This window comes from Tachyglossus aculeatus (assembly GCF_015852505.1).
Source record: "Tachyglossus aculeatus isolate mTacAcu1 chromosome 12 unlocalized genomic scaffold, mTacAcu1.pri SUPER_6_unloc_4, whole genome shotgun sequence".
NCBI classification, from domain to species: domain Eukaryota; kingdom Metazoa; phylum Chordata; class Mammalia; order Monotremata; family Tachyglossidae; genus Tachyglossus; species Tachyglossus aculeatus.
In genome coordinates, this window is record NW_024044831.1 from 2038506 (window position 1) to 2056170 (window position 17665).

Below are 17665 nucleotides of genomic sequence, written 5' to 3' on the forward strand. Positions count from 1 at the left end.
CATGACTGTCATCACCAGGGATGAGCTCTGGAAGTCTCCATACTACTTCTCAAGGGTCAATCAACACTCAAAAAAACATACAAACCACTTCACCGAATCAGAGGGGCATTGCAGGCCGATGACGAGTCTCAAGCAAACTGAGGTGATGACTATGATGATGATGGTATTTGTTAAGCACTTAATATGTGCCAAACACTGTTCTAAACGCTGGGTTAGATACAAGGTAATCAGGCTGTCCCATTCGTGGCTCACAGTTTTAATCCCCATTTTACAGATGAGGTAACTGAGGCACAGAGAAGTTAAGTGACTTGCCCAAATTCACAAAATGGACAAATGGCAGAGCAGGGATTAGAACCCACGACCTCTGACTCCCAAGCCTGTGTTCTTTCTACTAAGCCATGCTGCTTTAGCGGCCTGCTCCAGTAAAGCCAGTGAAGCCATACACATAACCCAGAATTCATATGGGCAACACAGAGCTACATTACGCTGAAGGATGCTGCTATTGAGGCAGCACACTGATCAAAGACACAATGAAAAGAAAGAAACTAGAAAACCAAATCAAAGAGCTGGCACATCCTTTCAAAGACTGACAGAGGAGATATCAGGCTCCAGATCCGTTCACATCTCCCAGCCCAGACCACAGCATTCCCCAGCTTCTAAATTTTGCAGGAAAGAGCCACCACACATTGCTTGTAACCTAGTTGTGGGCAGGGAATGTGTCTCTTACAGTGTTATATTGTCCTCTCTCAAGAGCTTAGTACAGTGTTCTGCACACATTAAGTACTCAATAAATATGAACAACTTGGCTGGCTGCCTCCAGGGATCCACTTTTTTGGATATGGCACAAGTAGTTTGGTGAAGAGACAAGGGAAAGGTATGGTGGATTCGTAGGTAAATTTTACAACTGTGGTGACTGCTTCTAATACAAAGAACAACCACATAGATTCACTGCCATGTTGTTGTTGATAGAAAATATTTTTTCATGGTATTTGTTCAACACCTACTATTTATCAGGCACTATACTAAGCACTGGGGTAAACACAAGCTAGGTTGGACATATTCCATGTCCATGTCCCACTTTGGGCTGACAGTCTTGACCCCCATTTTACAGATGAGGTAACTGCACAGTGGAGTGAAGTGACTTTCCTAAGGTCATACAGCAAGCAAGGGGCAGAGCTGGGATTAGAACCCAGGTCCTTCTGACTTCCAGGCCCATAATAATAATAATAATGATGATGATGGCATTTATTAAGCACTTACAATGTGCCAAGCACTGTCCGTGCTCTCTCCACTAGGCTATACTGCTTCTCTTCCTCTGGTTAGGAAATTTGTAGTGTTGTTGGCATTGATAGATCTGGGATCTAACCGGATGCATCTCTCTCATCTTAGTCCTCAACTCAGCCCCAAAGCAGGGACCTAGCTTGCTTCCCCCTCACAGGGCAGTTTGGACAGTGATTTCCCTGGTGGAATGCTCCACACCCTCCTTACCTTTAGGCCACTGCTCTGCCACCAGGAAACCCAGGAAGATGCCATCTTCATCTTTCTCTGTTCTTACTCTTTTTTCCCTGTCATACATTCATTCAATCATTTTTATTGAGCGCTGACTGTGTGCAGAGGACTGTACTAAGCACTTGAAATTTACAACCCAGCCATAGAGAGAGACAATCCCTGCCCTCAACGGGTTTACAGTCTAGACAGACTGTCAGAGAGAGAATGCAGGGCTGGGAGAAGTAATGACATTATCATTCATAGCGAATGGTCATCATGGCCACCATCCACAGGGCAGTCTGCTAGGGACACCTACTCCCTTACCCTATTCCAACGCAGTAGCCTGGGAATCAGAATGTCATGAGTTATAATTCTGGCACCACCTCTTCCCTGCTGTGTGACCTTAGGCAAGTCACTTCACTTCTCTGTGCCCTCAGTTTCCTCATCTTTAAAATGGAGATTGTCTGTGAACCCCATGTAAGACAGGGATTGAGTCCATTCTGGTTAGCTTTTATCTACCCTAGAGCTTAGTACAGTGCTTGGCATTATAGTAAACACTTTACAAATACCATGAACATAAAGAAAATCAGAACAGTAAGCTGTTGGATTTACCTGTGGTTCGGCTAGCAGGCACAATGTGAAGTGCTTTCTGTTTCTGAATGAACTGTTGGAGGCAGGACAGTGCTAGTAAAGTAAGCTCAGGTACTTCTTGGGAAATGGTAACCAAAAAGCGACAAGAGAATGCTCAGTAGCTCTGAATAGTTTTGCTCTTGTTCAAGGTTATGAAAACCCACAAACTGGGTTCCATGAAGGGATTCATTGCCATTGGCCAAAGGATTTAGAAAACGAACCCAGCTAAGTATAGGTGGTCAGATTAATAATGCTACTTAAACTTAATATCAATTAAAATGGGGGATAAAATTTCAATCTCAAATACAATGGATTATAATGATTATTCATAAAATAAAGGAAACTGTAGGCACTTAATAATCGTTTGTCTTGTAATATCTGTCATTGGTAAGTATCCATCGAGCTATTTAAAAATCAAATAGGGAATGTTCTTTCTCTGACTGTTGCCTTCGGGTGCATTCACCAGCAGCAACTTCCCCCGGACTCACAGCAGTCTGATCATGAGGTGTGGATGCAGGCCACTGATCAGCATGACTAGATTTGGGATAACCGACCACGGAATTCATTGTAGAGGCTGAATTGGAGAAATTCAACCAGATTTTGGATTGTTATAGAGCGACCCAGGTATTCTGTCTGCCAATTTGCATTTGCAGCCGTGAGACTGACTTTCTTGTTTGATTTCTGAATGTTAACTCATTAATGTGCTGGGATGAAATGGTAGTAGTAGCAGTAATTATAATTATGTCATGTGTTAAGTGCTTACTGGGTGCTAGGGAGTGTACTAAAAACTGGAGTGGATATAAGCAAATTGGGTTGGACACAGGCCCTCTCCCACATAGGGCTCGTAGTGTTAACCCCCATTTTACAGATGAGGGAAGGGATGCACAGGGAAGTGAGTTGATCTGCCCAAGGCCACACAGCAGATAGGTGGTGGAGCTAGGATTAGAACCCATGACCTTCTGACTCCCAGGCTTGTGCTTTATGGGTCCAGTGCATTGTACTAAACACTTGGAAAGCACAAAACGGAGAAGGGACACACCTCCCTATTTATGGTAGGGGAGTATAATAATGATAATGATTATGTTATCTATTAAGCACTTACTATATGCCAAGTGCAGTTCTAGATTCAAGATGATCAGGTTGGACACAGTCCCTGTCCCACACGGGACTCTTCAAGACATCTCCCTCTGGATGTCTGCCCCAATATAAAACTCAATATGTCCAAGACTGAACTCCTTATCTTCCCACCCAAACCCTGCCCTTTCCCTGACTTTCCCATCACTGTTGATGGCACTACCATCCTTCCGTCTCACAAGCCCACAACCTTGGTGTCATCCTCGACTCCACTCCCTCGTTCACCCCTCATATCCAATCCGTCACCAAAACCTGCCGGTCTCACCTGCGCAACATCACGAAGATCCACCCTTTCCTCTCCATCCAAACTACTACCCTGCTCATTCAATCTCTCATACTATCCCGACTGGATTACTGCTTCAGCCTCCTCTCTGATCTCCCATCTTCCTGTCTCTCCCCACTTCAATCTATACATCACGCTGCTGCCCGGATCGTCTTTGTGAAGAAACTCTCTGGGCATGTTACTCCCCTCTGCAAAAATCTCCAGTGGCTACCAATCAACCTATGCATCAGGCAAAAACTCTTCACTCTCGGCTTCAAGGCTCTCCATCACCTCACCCCCTCCTACCTCACCTCCCTTCAGAACTTCAGACTCCCAGGACTGTGCTCTATCCAATATGTCAGTGTAGCTTCTCAGAGTCAGAGGATCTGGGTTCTAATCTTGGTCAGCTGCTTTTCTGCTCTACGGCCTTGGAGAAGGTACTTAACGTATCTGGGCCTCAGTTTCCTCATCTATAAAATGGGGATGAAATGCCTGCTCTCCCTTCCCCTTAAACTTTGACTTGGGCTTTTCCTAACATGGAGACCTGCACAAAGTGCCTCTGCTGACAGAGCTGCTTTCCCCTCCTGCTCCTTCCCGTCCTTGGCTCCAAAACACATTTTGTGTTGAGCTTTGAGATGTGGGGAGGGGAATTCAAGCCACGTTTATGCGTGTGTGGTCCAAGGTGGCCCTACAGCACACAGAAGGGGGTCTGACCTGCTGACACTGCCCCTGTCCTCATCATCCTCTCTCACCTGTGGTACCTGCCATGGGCCTGAGTCTGCTGCCACTTTGCGACACATCTGTGGTGTTTGGCACGGGCCTGCATGCTTGTCAGCCCACCTTCTGCCAATTCTGGGGTCTGTCTCTGCTGTCTGACCAGCTATGTTAGCTAAGGGCCGGCACTCTCCCAGACACACACCCTGACACTGAAGTGCCATGGCACTTCCCTCAGTCCCAGCCAGGACATCTTTGACCCTATCACACTTTGGGATTGATCCTAGCACTGTGTTCCCCAGCTCCAAGATGGCAGACCAGGCCACGAGGTGGAGATGAACAGAGTGTAGGAGGAGGGACAAAGAGCAATGAACAGGTCCCACTGGAGAATGAGGGAAACCAACTTCCTGCTCAACCACAGAGAAGCTATGGAACTCGACTAATTAGCCCAGAGACTAATGAGGTTTCGCTCCCATGGGCGCATCTCTGGGAGAGCCAAGGAGAGTTGACCGGATCAGCAGGGGGCCAGATTATGCAAAAAAAAAGGATGTGTTAAAACCTGGAATGGGTAAGTGGTCAGTGCTCTGCAGTTTGGCCTGCAATTTTCTGATGAGCCCTTCCAGAAGGGATTGGGATTAAAGGTGCCTGGTTGGATAGAGGTATCATCTCTGTCTTCTCTACACTAATGCCTCACCGGGAATGGTAGCAACATTCCTTGCCCCAAAATGGATAAAGTTCCTGTTCCACATCGGCTTGCAGTCCAAGTAGGAGAGAGCTCTTTATAAGCCGGGAATGTATCTATCATTTCTTTTATATTGTACTCTCCTAGTGCTTAGTACAGTGCTCTGTACACAGTAAATGCTCAATAAATGATTGATCTATTCTATTTTGTCTTCATTTCTAGGTTTAGCTCTGAAAGTTTCTGTGTCTCAGTTACCTCATCTGTAAAATGGGGATAAAGAGTATGAAAGCCTCATGTTGGACAACGATTATGTTCAATCTGATTAACTTGTTTCTACTCCAGTGCTTGGTACATAGTAAGCACCTAACAAGTACTATCATGATCATTATCCCTTAAAATACAGTCACTTCCTCTGATGTGCCTCTTCTTGGATTTGGGAACCAAGTTTTAATCGTGTCCTTCCAAATGGTGTCTTTCTCCAAAAAGCTCCTATCCTGCTATTCCTATTACTTTTAGCTTTTCTTTTCCCACACTCCAATTAACTGTAGTGCTAGGATTGATCTCAGGTGATCATCAAAGCCTGTTAATCAGTTTGAAGAAAAGATGAGGCATGTTCTTGGAAATAAAAAGGTCTTTGTAAAATTCTTAAGGCACATTATTACTGTTACATCACAGAAGTTGAACGCTGTTCTGAAATTCTACCTGCTTCAAGATACTTTCCCTTATTAATATTTCTGCTCTCCAGATCACATCCCCCTAATTACCAGCCCAACCTTCGTGCACCACAGCAAAATGTATACATTCACAAGCATCTATAACTATTTTGAACAGGTCCTCTCACATAATCTACTATCTTATCCCTTGCTTGTTTACATAGTCTTATTTCCATTGGCTTCTTCCTATTATCTGTATATTATTTTGTGTCTTTCTTCTCCTTTAGAGTACAAAAGCCTTTAAACCTGAGCTTCGCTGTAGTATCCTAAAAACTTAGTCTAGTGCTTTATTGAAAGTAGGGGCTCAAAAAAACTATTGATTTATTTATTATAATAACAATTGTGGAATTTGTAAAGCACTTATTATGTACCAGGCACTGTACTAAGCTCTGGAATGGATACAAGCAAAACGGGTTAAACCCAGTCCCTGTCCCCCTTGGGGCTTGCAGTCTCAATCCCCATTTTGAAGATGATTTAACTGAGACACAGAGAAGTGAAGTGAATTAACCAAGGTCACGCAGGTGACAAATGGCAGAGCCAGAATTAGAATCCATGTCCTTCTGACTCCCTCGGCCTTGTTCTATCCACTACACCATTATGTCTCATGGACTGTAGCAGCTGCTCCAACTGCCATGGGAAAACGTTGACTAATATGTTAATCAAGCACACCTCTACACTGTTATGGGTAATAATAACCACGAAAACAAAAATAATAATAATGACCAAATACCATTAAAAATAACAGTAATTTTTGGAAAGGGCTTACTAGGTACCAAGCATTGTACTAAGTGCTGGAGTAGAGACAGAATAATCAAGCTGGATACAGTCCCTCTTTCATAGAGCTCAAATTCTCAGGATGAGGAACAACATGTAATCACATGTAATCACCATTTTACATATGAGAAAACTGGTAATGATGAAGACTGTGTGCACTGTGTGGGACAGAGACTGTGACGAACCTGATTATCTTGTATCTATCAGGGATTGTCTCTGTTGCTGAATTGTAGTTTCAAAGCACTTTGTACAGTGTACTGCACACAATAAGCTCTTGATAAATGTGACTGAATGAATGAATGATTAGAACAGTGACTGACACATAGGAAGTACTTAATAAATACTAAAGTTATTGTTATTATTACTTTTTGTTCCATGACTGCTGTGTCTCTTTTTGTGTTAGTTTTTTTTCGTAAAAAAAAAAAGCCTTTCAAGGACTAGTTCTTTGGAGAAATGAGACCCAAAGACCTGCTGTACAGGTCTTTTTCAAAACAGCAGGATTTGTGGCAGCCAATGGGAAGCTACCTTTTCGATGCCTTCATGACAAAGAGTCTTATCCACAAGAGCTCTCAGCTAATTCGTTCTAATCAGACCTTCATCCGACAGTTCTTTCTGATAACATTCCATCACTTCATCAATGTTAGCAGGCCTTAGGTCATCCATAATGAATTTCTTTCTAGGTCTCTTAATAATCCTCGCTGTTGACCCTAAGAGAAAGCTTCACATATGTGGAATTGATGCTGATCGAGCCCAAACAGTTCAATGTATATAATTTACCAGTCCCATTTAAGCTCTTGTGATGTTTTTACTCTACACTAGCTAAAGCAGCTGCCTAATAAAGCCTTTGAGTCACATGACTTGGCATGCGTATCAACATCAAGAACCATATCTTGTCATATCCTCCTCTGCTCCTTCCTCCACAGACTGTAAACTCTTTGCGGGCAGGGATTATGTCTATTTGTATTATACTCTCCCACGTGCTTAGTACAGTGTTCTGCACAAAGTAAGCACTCAATAAATACGATTGATTGAATGAATGAATGAATGATAATGATGGTATTTGTTAAGCACTTACTATATGCAAGGCACTTATTAAGCACTGGGGTAGATACAAGGTAGATACAAGGTAGTAATAGGGCTCACAGTCTTCATCCCCATTTTACAGATGAGGTAACTGAGGCACAGAGAAGTTAAGTGACGTGTCCCAAGTCACACAGCTGACAAGCAGTGGAGCCAGGATTAGAACCCACGACCAACGTCTCCCAAGCTCTGGCTGTTTCTACTAAGCCATGTCTGTGCTTATTTTTTGAATTTTGCAAAGTTTTATCTTTGATAGGTGGAAGGACCTGCTACTATAGTAGATAACTGAATAGATAATAACTGAGTAGGCTGAAATAAAATTTAAAACTATGACTAGATTTCTTTATCAATCATATAAGTACACCCTAACCTATAGATGGGCTATATATTCTGGGGAATTTTTGGCAGAAAAATGAATACACTAAAATTTTAATATTTGAATACTAAATCATGTATATTGTTATAGATGGGTAAGGTGCAGCATTAGGAACTTTAAGCACTTGTAATGTAAATGCTGATAAAGAAATATTAATGAATGATAAATAAGCTACACTTTCTCCCCTCAAGGCACTCATGGACAAAATCATGTAGAAATAAAGGCCAAAATATTATCCAATTTCACATTCTCAATTTTCATTTGGCACCTCAAGTTTTGCAACATAGTTCAAATGAGCAATCTGTTGGCTTTGAAGGAGGGTATGGTTTTTAATAATTATCATTCAATGGCTACATTTATGACTCTTCATCTCTGCTTCTGGGTTTATAACTGAGCCTATCATTGGAGGGAAGGAAAGGAAGAGTTAGGTAAGAGGAGTATGAAACTGTTCAATTAAAAATAACATCCCGATTGATATTTAGTGGCACACTTGGGAAGCGATGGTTAATGTGACTCATTTCTTGTTGTTAAGACCTAATTAAAGGGGAGAATTCAGGCTTTTGGAGCCCATTAAACACGGCACCTCGAGTGAGGTCCATATGGATACAAGGACAAAGAAGGAGTATTTGATGAAATACTTAAGGGTAAAAGCCCATGAAAATCTCAGATGCATATAATGATTTGGTGATAGGATTTGTTATAGCACAATGGGTTACGTGGGTAAGGAATCTAGTTTTACAAATATACCTGATTAAATACAACTTTGGACTATCCTAAGTAACCTGAAGGAAATGGAATAGAAATGAGGAGGAACTGAGGAAGTTGGCTCTGCCACTTGACTTCTGTGTGACCATAGAGCTTCTCTATGCCTCAGTTTCCCCATCTATCAAATGAGGATTCAACACCTGTTCTTATTCCAAATTAAACTGTGAGCCCCATGTGGAACAAGGCTTATATCTGAGACGATTATTTTGTCTCTCCCCCACACTTATTACAGTGCTTGGCAGATAGTAAGCACTTAAATGCCACAGAGACCAAATAATAATTAAGCCCCTTGGGCAGCATGGAGTCAGTCAGCCAGTCAATCATATTTATTGAGTGCTTACTTTATGCAGAACACTGTACTAAGCGCTTGAATGAGTACAATACAACAGAGTTGGTAGACACTTTCCTTGCCCATAACGAATTTACAATCTAGATTGGGAAATGGGTACTAATACAAACAATTTATGGATGTATATATAATAATAATAATTATGGTATTTGTCAAGCAGTTACATGCCAAGCACTGAACTAAGCTCTGGGGTAGGCCCAAGATCATCAAGTCCCACACGGGGATCACAGACTAAGTAGGAGGGAGAACAGGTATTGAATCCCCATTTTGCAGATGAGGGAACTGAGTCACAGAGAAGTTGAATGGGTCTCCCAAGGTCATGCAGCACTAAGTAGCTGAGCCAGGATTAGCCGGTGGAAAGTTAGGCAAGATCGAGGTACAGTGAGCCCGTTAGCATTTAAGGAAAGAAGTGTACAAGGCTGAGCTGTAGTAGGAGAGCATCAAGGTGAGGTAGGAGGGGGAAAGGTGGTAGACTGCTTTAAAGCCAATGGTGAGGAGTTTTTGCTGGATGCGGAGGTAGATGGGCCACCACTAGAATTTTTTGACATGTCCTGAAGGTTTTTGAAGAAAAAAATGATCTGGGCAGCAGAGTGAAGTATGGACAGGAGTGGGGAGAGACAGGAAGCTGGGAGTTCAGCAACGAGGCTGATAGAGTAATCCAGGTGGGATAGGATAGGATAGGATAGAGCCGGGATTAACATAGTAGTAGTTTTAATGGATTGGAAGGGGTGAATATTGGCGAAGTTGCAAAGGCTGAGTCGACATCATTTGGTGACAGACTGAGTATGTGGGTTGAATGAGAGAGATGAGTCAAGGTGAGGGATTTGTGAGACATGTTCCACTTTCACAACATCACTAAAATCTGACTTTTCCTCTACATCCAAACTGCTATCATGTTAATACAATCACTCATCCTATCCTGCCTGGACTACTGAATCAGCCTCCTTTCCGCCTTAACCTACAAACCTCATGTCTCTTCCCACTCTAGTTCACACTTCACTCTGCTACCCAGATCATTTTCATACAAAAACGTTCAGGACATGTCACCCCACTCTTCAAATAACTCCAGTTGCTGCCCATCCACCTCCACATCAAAAAACCTCTCCTCAACATTGGCTTTAAAGGAGTCCACCACCTTGCTCCCTCCTACCTCATCTCACGATTCTTCTTCTACAACCCAGCCTGTACACCTCGCTGCCCTAATGTTGACCTTCTCAATGAGCCTCTATCTTGTCTGTGTCACCGCCAACCCCTTGCCCATGTCCTGCCTCTGGCCTGGAACGCCCTCCCTCCTCAATCTGACAGACGATTCCTCTCCCCCACTTAATGTTTACTGTAGGAGCATCTCCTCCAAGAGGCCTCGCCAGACTAAGCCCTTTCTTTCCTCTTCTCTCAATCCATTCTGAGTTGCCTAACTTGGTCCCTTGATTCTTCCCCTGTCCCAGCCCCACAGCACTTATGTACATATCTGCAATTTATTTATTTCTATGAATGTCTGTCTCCCCCCTTCCAGACTGGGAACTCACTGTAGGCAGAGAACGTACCAGTTTATCATTGTATCATACTCTCCCAAACAGTACAATGGTCTCCACACAGTAAGTGCTCAATAAATATAATTGAATGAATGAACATAGTAAGTGCTTAATAAAAGCCACAGTTGTTATTATTACCACTTTTCTATAACTACTACTACTGTAAATCAACAGGGATTCATTCATTCATTCGGTTATATTTATTGGGCGCTTACTGTGTGCAGAGCACTGTACCAAGCACTAGGGAAGTACAAGTCGGGAACATATAGAGACGGTTCCTGCCCAACAACAGGCTCACAGTCTAGAAGGGGGAGACAGACAACAAAACAAAACATGTAGCCAGGTGTCAAAATCGTCAGAACAAATAGAATTAAAGCTATATGCACATCATTAACAAAATAAATAGAATAGTAAATATGTACAAGTAAAATAGAGTAATAAATCTGTGCAAATATATACAAGTGCTGTGGGGAGTGGAACGAGGTAGGGTTGGGGGATTGGGAGGAGGAGAGGAGAAAGAGGGCTCAATATGGGAAAGCCTCCTGGAGTAAGCGAGCTCTCAGTAGGGCTTTGAATGGAGGAAGAGAGCTAGCTTGACCTAGGAGTTCAGTCTTTGACATATTGAGTTTTAGATGGCGGGCAGACATCGAGATGGAGATGTCCTGAAGGCAGGAGGAGATACGAGACTGTAAGGAGGAAGAGAGAGCAGGGGCAGAGATGTAGATTTGGGAGTGATCAGCGTAGAGATGATAGTTGAACCCATGGGACCGAATGAGGGAGTGAGTGTAGATAGTGTAGATAGAGTACAGAAGGGGACCAAGAACTGACCCTTGAGGAACCCCTACAGGATGGGATGGGAGAGTTGAAAGGAGAATTGAGTTTTGAATTTACATATGTGTAATTTTTTTAATATTAATGTCTCTCTCTTCCTCTGGACTGAAAGCGCCCTGCTCACAACTCTGTTGCATTATATTCTCCCAAGTGCGTAGTGCAGTACTCTGCAGTTAAGTGCTTAATCAAGACCATTGATTGATTTAGGAAGGAAAATGGTAAGATTTGATTTGACCATGTTGAATTTGAGTTGCCCAAGGGACACAATTAATCAATCAATCAATGAAGTTTATTGAGCACTTACTGTGTCCAAGGGGCATTCCCCAGATAAGTCTACATGTTCTCTTCTCCTACTCCCTTCTGCATCACCCTTGCACTTGGATTTGGACCCTTCTTTCACCCTACAGCATGTATGTACATTTATTTATATCAATTTCTGATTCCACCTCTAGATTATAAACTCTTTTTGGGCAGGGAAAATATCTACCAACTCTGTTGTACCTTCCCAAGCACTTAGTATAGCACTCTACACATAGTGAGTACTAATAACACACAACTGATTAATTGATTGCCTAGCACTGTACAGAGTGCTTGGGAGAATACAACACAACGAGTTGTGTAGTGTAATAGAGGTATCTGGAGACATCTGGAAATGTAAGATCGAGTTTCCCAACTTTACCTTTGTTCTGATTTAGTTATTCCCAAATCTTTTCAGTTTCTCGTTTCTGTCATATTTCTGTTTTCTAAACTTAGGTACATGTGTGTGACTAACCATGAAGAAAAGATGTTTCTCTCTGGGTAATTGAAATATAGTGTAGTTACTGAGGTACCTCAGTAACAATTTTCTTTAAAACTTATGAAGAAAAATCAGAGAAATATGAAACACGGTAAAATTCAGCCCAAAGGGAGAAATATTCATGAATTTGTGAACAACTGGAAGGGAGGTTTATAATGAAAGTTGTCTTGCAACCTCAACTGCAGTGTTCATGTCAATGAATGTCATAATTTGGTGATATCTGCTGTTTCCACCTCTTCTACTACTGCAATAATACCCTGAAAATTCTCTAAAAAGTCAATGAGGCACAGCCCTATGTTCCTACAACATTTTCAGTCTCTTCAAAGCAATAAAGACTTGAAAAAGTGTTTTCTCATCTGTTCTTACGATGACTCCATCAGACAAAACTATTCATGGCTTTAGTCATCACTTTTGCAGGTACTTAATGCCTTCCTTTGAAAATCAACTTTTGTTTTCCGGAGTCTATGCTTTCCACCTGTTACAGCTTGTGCAGTTATTGGAATATTAAATTGGAAATGGAATGGGAAATACGTAGCATAAAGTTCCCATTAGAACACTGTTGAATATGGTGCCATAATTAGGCCAGTGATGTGGCTCAGATAAGGGTAGTCTGACTTTGATTTTTTTCAACTCTACTGAACAATTTTATAAAAAGGTATTTACATATCTTGAAGTGAAGACTGTCCTTAGTAAACTACCAACCTATGGTGCACCAACCCCCAAATGCCTCTTCACATTTCAGTTACTTTGGTTTTCATGTCCAGAATGGTTTACGCTAGGTCCGTGTTTGATAAATGCTCCATTTAGGTCCCGTAGCACCCAGAGAAATCCCTAATACTATAGGAATTTAAAATTACATTTTCCGCCATCTGCCATCACTTGCCCGTAAGTAATTTTGACCTTTTTTACATACTTACTATGTGCTAAATGCTGGGGTAAATGCGAGGGAAAAGGAGGAAATGCAAATTTCAGATGACACTGCATTGTCTTGATTTTCAATAAAAATTGTGCTGTCCAGCCATGAAGCACTAACTTTGAGGAGAATACAGGATTGATTCTTTCAGATGGCAAGTTGACAAGGTAGTTGGTTCTGATAGCAATTAATCAACTGGAGAATAACAACTTTCTTAATATGGTAAAACTAAATTAGAACACTGTGGAACCTCTATATAATATCCTGAATATAATGGGAGGATCACTCTTTCTCTGCGGGACTAGATCTGTGATGCCTAATATAAGAGTTTTTGACATTTAAATGGTGGCCACAACGATGAGAAGTGAATGACTAGTGGTCCGGGTTAAGCAGTGTAGCTGCTTTATTCAGTCATAGCCAGCCTATCTGGGAGAAATTCCATTGAAAATTCTGGGCTCTTCCTCATGAAATGTCTCTTCTTGATTCTTCAATCGCTCGAGTCCTTATAAATTTTGGTCCCAATGCTCAGGTTTCCTTACAATAGTTTTCCAAGTAGGTCAAATGAGAATTCTTAAGGGGTTCAGCGAATTGCAAATGGAAGAATGCACCTTAACTTTAATTCACTAGATTAAGAAAGGATGACTAGCCACTAAAACCAAGCATGCAGAGGAAGGAAATACAATATAAAATTTCCCTTTCCTCACCTTTATCAAGAGTAGCATTTCTTAAGCATCTACCATGTTCGAAACTTTTTTCAAATGTAGGTTTTCTCAGATATAATCACAAAAGTAAATACATAATATGCAGAAAACTGGACTAATAATAATAATAATCATCATGGTATTTGTTAAGCATTTACTATGTGCCAGGCACTGTACTAAGCTCTGGGGTGGTTACAAACAAATGGGATTGAACACAGTCCCTGTCCCCTGTGGAGCTCAAATTTTAAATCCCCATTTTACAGATGAGGTAACCGAGATGCTGACAAGTGAAGTGACTTTCCAAGGTCACACAACAGATAAGTGGTGGAGCCGGGACTGGCCAGTTTGGAATATATATTTTGCATAGAGTAAAAGCATACCTACCTTTCTTTCTCCATACATGTGAACATCGGCAGATATATTAGTCACTTGAGTACACATATATGCCACGTGTATGTGTGTGTGTTTATCATGTGTCTGTGTGTCAAACAGCTCTCTATCTCCTACCTTACCTCACTGATCTCTTACTATAACCCAACCCATGACTTTGCTTCTCTACTTCCAAACTATTCTCTGTACCTCTATCTCATCTATCCCACCAACGACCCCTTGCCCCACATCCTTCCTCTGGCCTGGAACTCACTACATCTTTGTATAGAACAGACCACCTCTCTCCACTTGTAAATCCCTCCTAAAATGCCATCTCCTCCCAGAGGCCTTCCCTGACTAAGCCCTTATTTCCTCTATCCTCTCTCCCCTCTGCATTGTCTATACATTTGGCTGTGTGACCCCTTAATGACTCACTACTTAGGATTTTTAAGTACTCACCCTAGCCCTACGACACTAACATTCATATCCTTATACTCTGTTCACAAGCTATAATTTATTTTGATATCTTTCTCCATCCATTGATTGTAAGCTTCTTGGGTGCAGGAATCCTGTTAGCCAACTCTATTGCACTGCACTTTTCCAAGCATGTAGTACAGTGCTCAGCTTATAGTAAGAGCTCAATAAATACTACTGATTCATTGATTAATGCTACCCCTTGACTCCAAAGCCACTCATGTGACTTCCACATTTCTGTCCCCAGCTCCAACGAAAAAGATTACTTTGCCACTGCAGATCCCACTTTGGTGACCACGTACATAACCCAGCCCTCCCAGGGCTCACAAAGTATAGGGACTGGAGCCAGAAGGGGAAGAGCAGGTGGTCTTGCTGACAGAAGAGGACATCAAAGTCTGAGGCTTTCCCCGGCTGTCCTCCTTCACCTTCTTCTTCTCTCCCACCCTCCTTTTTCTCCCCACCTCATCCCTGACCTTCTCCTCCTCCTCTACTTTGTCCAATTCCCCCCCTCCTCCTCTTCTCTGTCTTCCTTCTTTTCTTCCTCTTTCCCTTCCACTTCTTCCCCCTCATTTTCCTCCTTTTCCCATTTTTCTTCCACTTTTCCCCCTTCCACCATCTCCTCCTCCTTTTCTTCTACTTCTTTCCCTTCCATCTCATTAACCTTTTCTTGCATTTCTTCCCCTTCCACCTCCTCATTTTCTTCCTCTTCCTGCTTTTCTTCCTCCTCCTCCTCCTCCAGTCCTCAACCTCCTCTTACTGTCTTTCTCCTCCTTCTCTCAATCCATCTCTTTCTCCTCCTCTTCTGGATTTTATTCCCCCTCTTCCCTTCCCCTCCTTAACCTCTTCTCCATCCTTTCGCTGCTTTTCTTCCACCCCCTCCTCCTCCTTGTCCTCCTCCTCCTGCTTGCGCCCCTCCTCCTTCTCTTTTTTCTCCCTTCTCCTCCACTACCGCTGCCATGAGGACTGGGGAAGGCCACTGTATGCAGAGTGATCGGAGAAGAATGCTACCTCCACTCCCTCCTCCTGATCACCTGCTGCTCTCCCTCCATCCACCCTATTTCCACCTTGCCCCCATCTTTCCAATCTGGGAGAAGGAGGGTTATGGTGGAAGAGGCGACTGTGAAATCTGTAGCAGCATCAGTGGAAAAGCAGCAAGGCCCATCATACTATAACATCCCAAAATAGATTTAGAATAGAAGGTAGTTTGGAGGTCTAGGGGAACAGAGGAGTGAGTTAGGGTGTGGAGAAAGGGGTAGAAAAAGATGCAGGATTTGGGATGCCTTGGGCTTCTTTCTTGGAAAATTATCTAAAGGGCAGATGTAATCAACAATCAATTGAAGAAGATGTCAATTACACCTTCTACAAATGTTCTTTTTCTCTTTACAATTTCTATCTTCATGAGCTCTTGGTTATGAAATAGTTCAGAGGTGTCACTTTCAGGGGTTTTTATTATATTACATTCAACTCCCTGAGGGTGAGAGTGAACTGGTTCTACCCTTCAATCCATATATTTGTTCTTACAATGTGTCATGTCTGTGAGAAATCTGCAGCTGCCTCCATCTTTAAAATGTTCTAATAACACGCTACGGAAAAGTGCTTGTTCTTCATTCATTCGTTCATTCATTCAATTCTATTTATTGAGCGCTTACTGTGTGCAGAGCAGTGTACTAAGCGCTTGGGAAGTACAAGTTGGCAGCATATAGAGATGGTCCCTACCCAACAGCAGACTCACAGTCTAGAGGACTTCCGGAAGACTGTACCCAGGAGAGGAGTTGGTGGTTTGGGGCTGGGTTAGAGTTTTGGATAAAATGCACGCTCCTTTTTGAAAGACCTGCCTTCATTTTAGGAGGCTGGTTCAGATCAGACACCAAAGACCATTTTAGATCAGATGCACACTTTAGCATTGGTTTTAAATGTGAGCTGGATACATTTTATCCAGCAGCGTAGCTCAGTGGAAAGAGCATGGGCTTTGGAGTCAGAGGTCAAGGGTTCAAATCCCGGGCCTGCGAATTGTCGGCTGTATGACTTTGGGCAAGTCTTTTAACTTCTCTGTGCCTCAGTTACCTCATCTGTAAAATGAGGATTAAGACCGTGAGCACCCCATGGGGCAACCTGATCACCTTGTAACCTCCCCAGAGCTTAGAACAGTGCTTTGCACAAAGGAAGTGCTTAATAAATGCTATTATTATCATTATTGTTATTTTTGTTTCGTTCAAATCTCACCTCTCAATATTTTGTTAGTCAGAGACAACTCCACAAAAGCCTGTAACTGCAATGGTCTCTGAACGGTCTCCTCCCCCTGGCCTGGAATGCCCTCCCTCTGCACATCCGCCAAGCTAGCTCTCTTCCTCCCTTCAAAGCCCTACTGAGAGCTCACCTTCTCCAGGAAGCCTTCCCAGACTGAACCCCATCCTTTCTCTCCACCCTCCTACCCGCCCGCCTTCCTCCTTCCCCTCCCCACAGCACCTGTATATATGTTTGTACAGATTTATTACTCTATTTTACTTGTACATATTTACTATTCTATTTATTTTATTCTGTTAATATGTTTTGTTTTGTTGTCTGTCTCCCCCTTCTAGACTATAAGCCCGTTGTTTGGTATGGACTGTCTCTGTAGGTTGCCAACTTGTACTTCCCAAGCGCTTAGTACAGTGTTCTTCACACAGTAAGCGCTCAATAAATATGATTGAATGAATGAATGAAACAATGGAGGTGTGACACTCTGATCTATTTTGGATGCCCGGTTGCCATCAGAAATGATTGTGCAGTAATTTTGATATTTGCCTATGCTATTTCAATTCACCAGTCTTTATCCTGATTTAATTTTCCAACAGACCCATTGTGTATCTTTTTTCGAAGACATTTACAAAAGTGAGAAATTCAATGCTTCTCTAATTTTTATCCCTAGATAATTTCTCAGGCTCTGAGAATTGGAAATTTAACTGTTAATTTCAGAACGTTTCAGAATCTGCTAGCATTCCATAAAGGGTTTTCTGGGGGTTTTGCGGGGGGGGGGGGCGGTTGGCATGGGAGCTGATATCTCTTTCTAACTAACCTTTGCAAATGGACTTCAAGGCTCTTC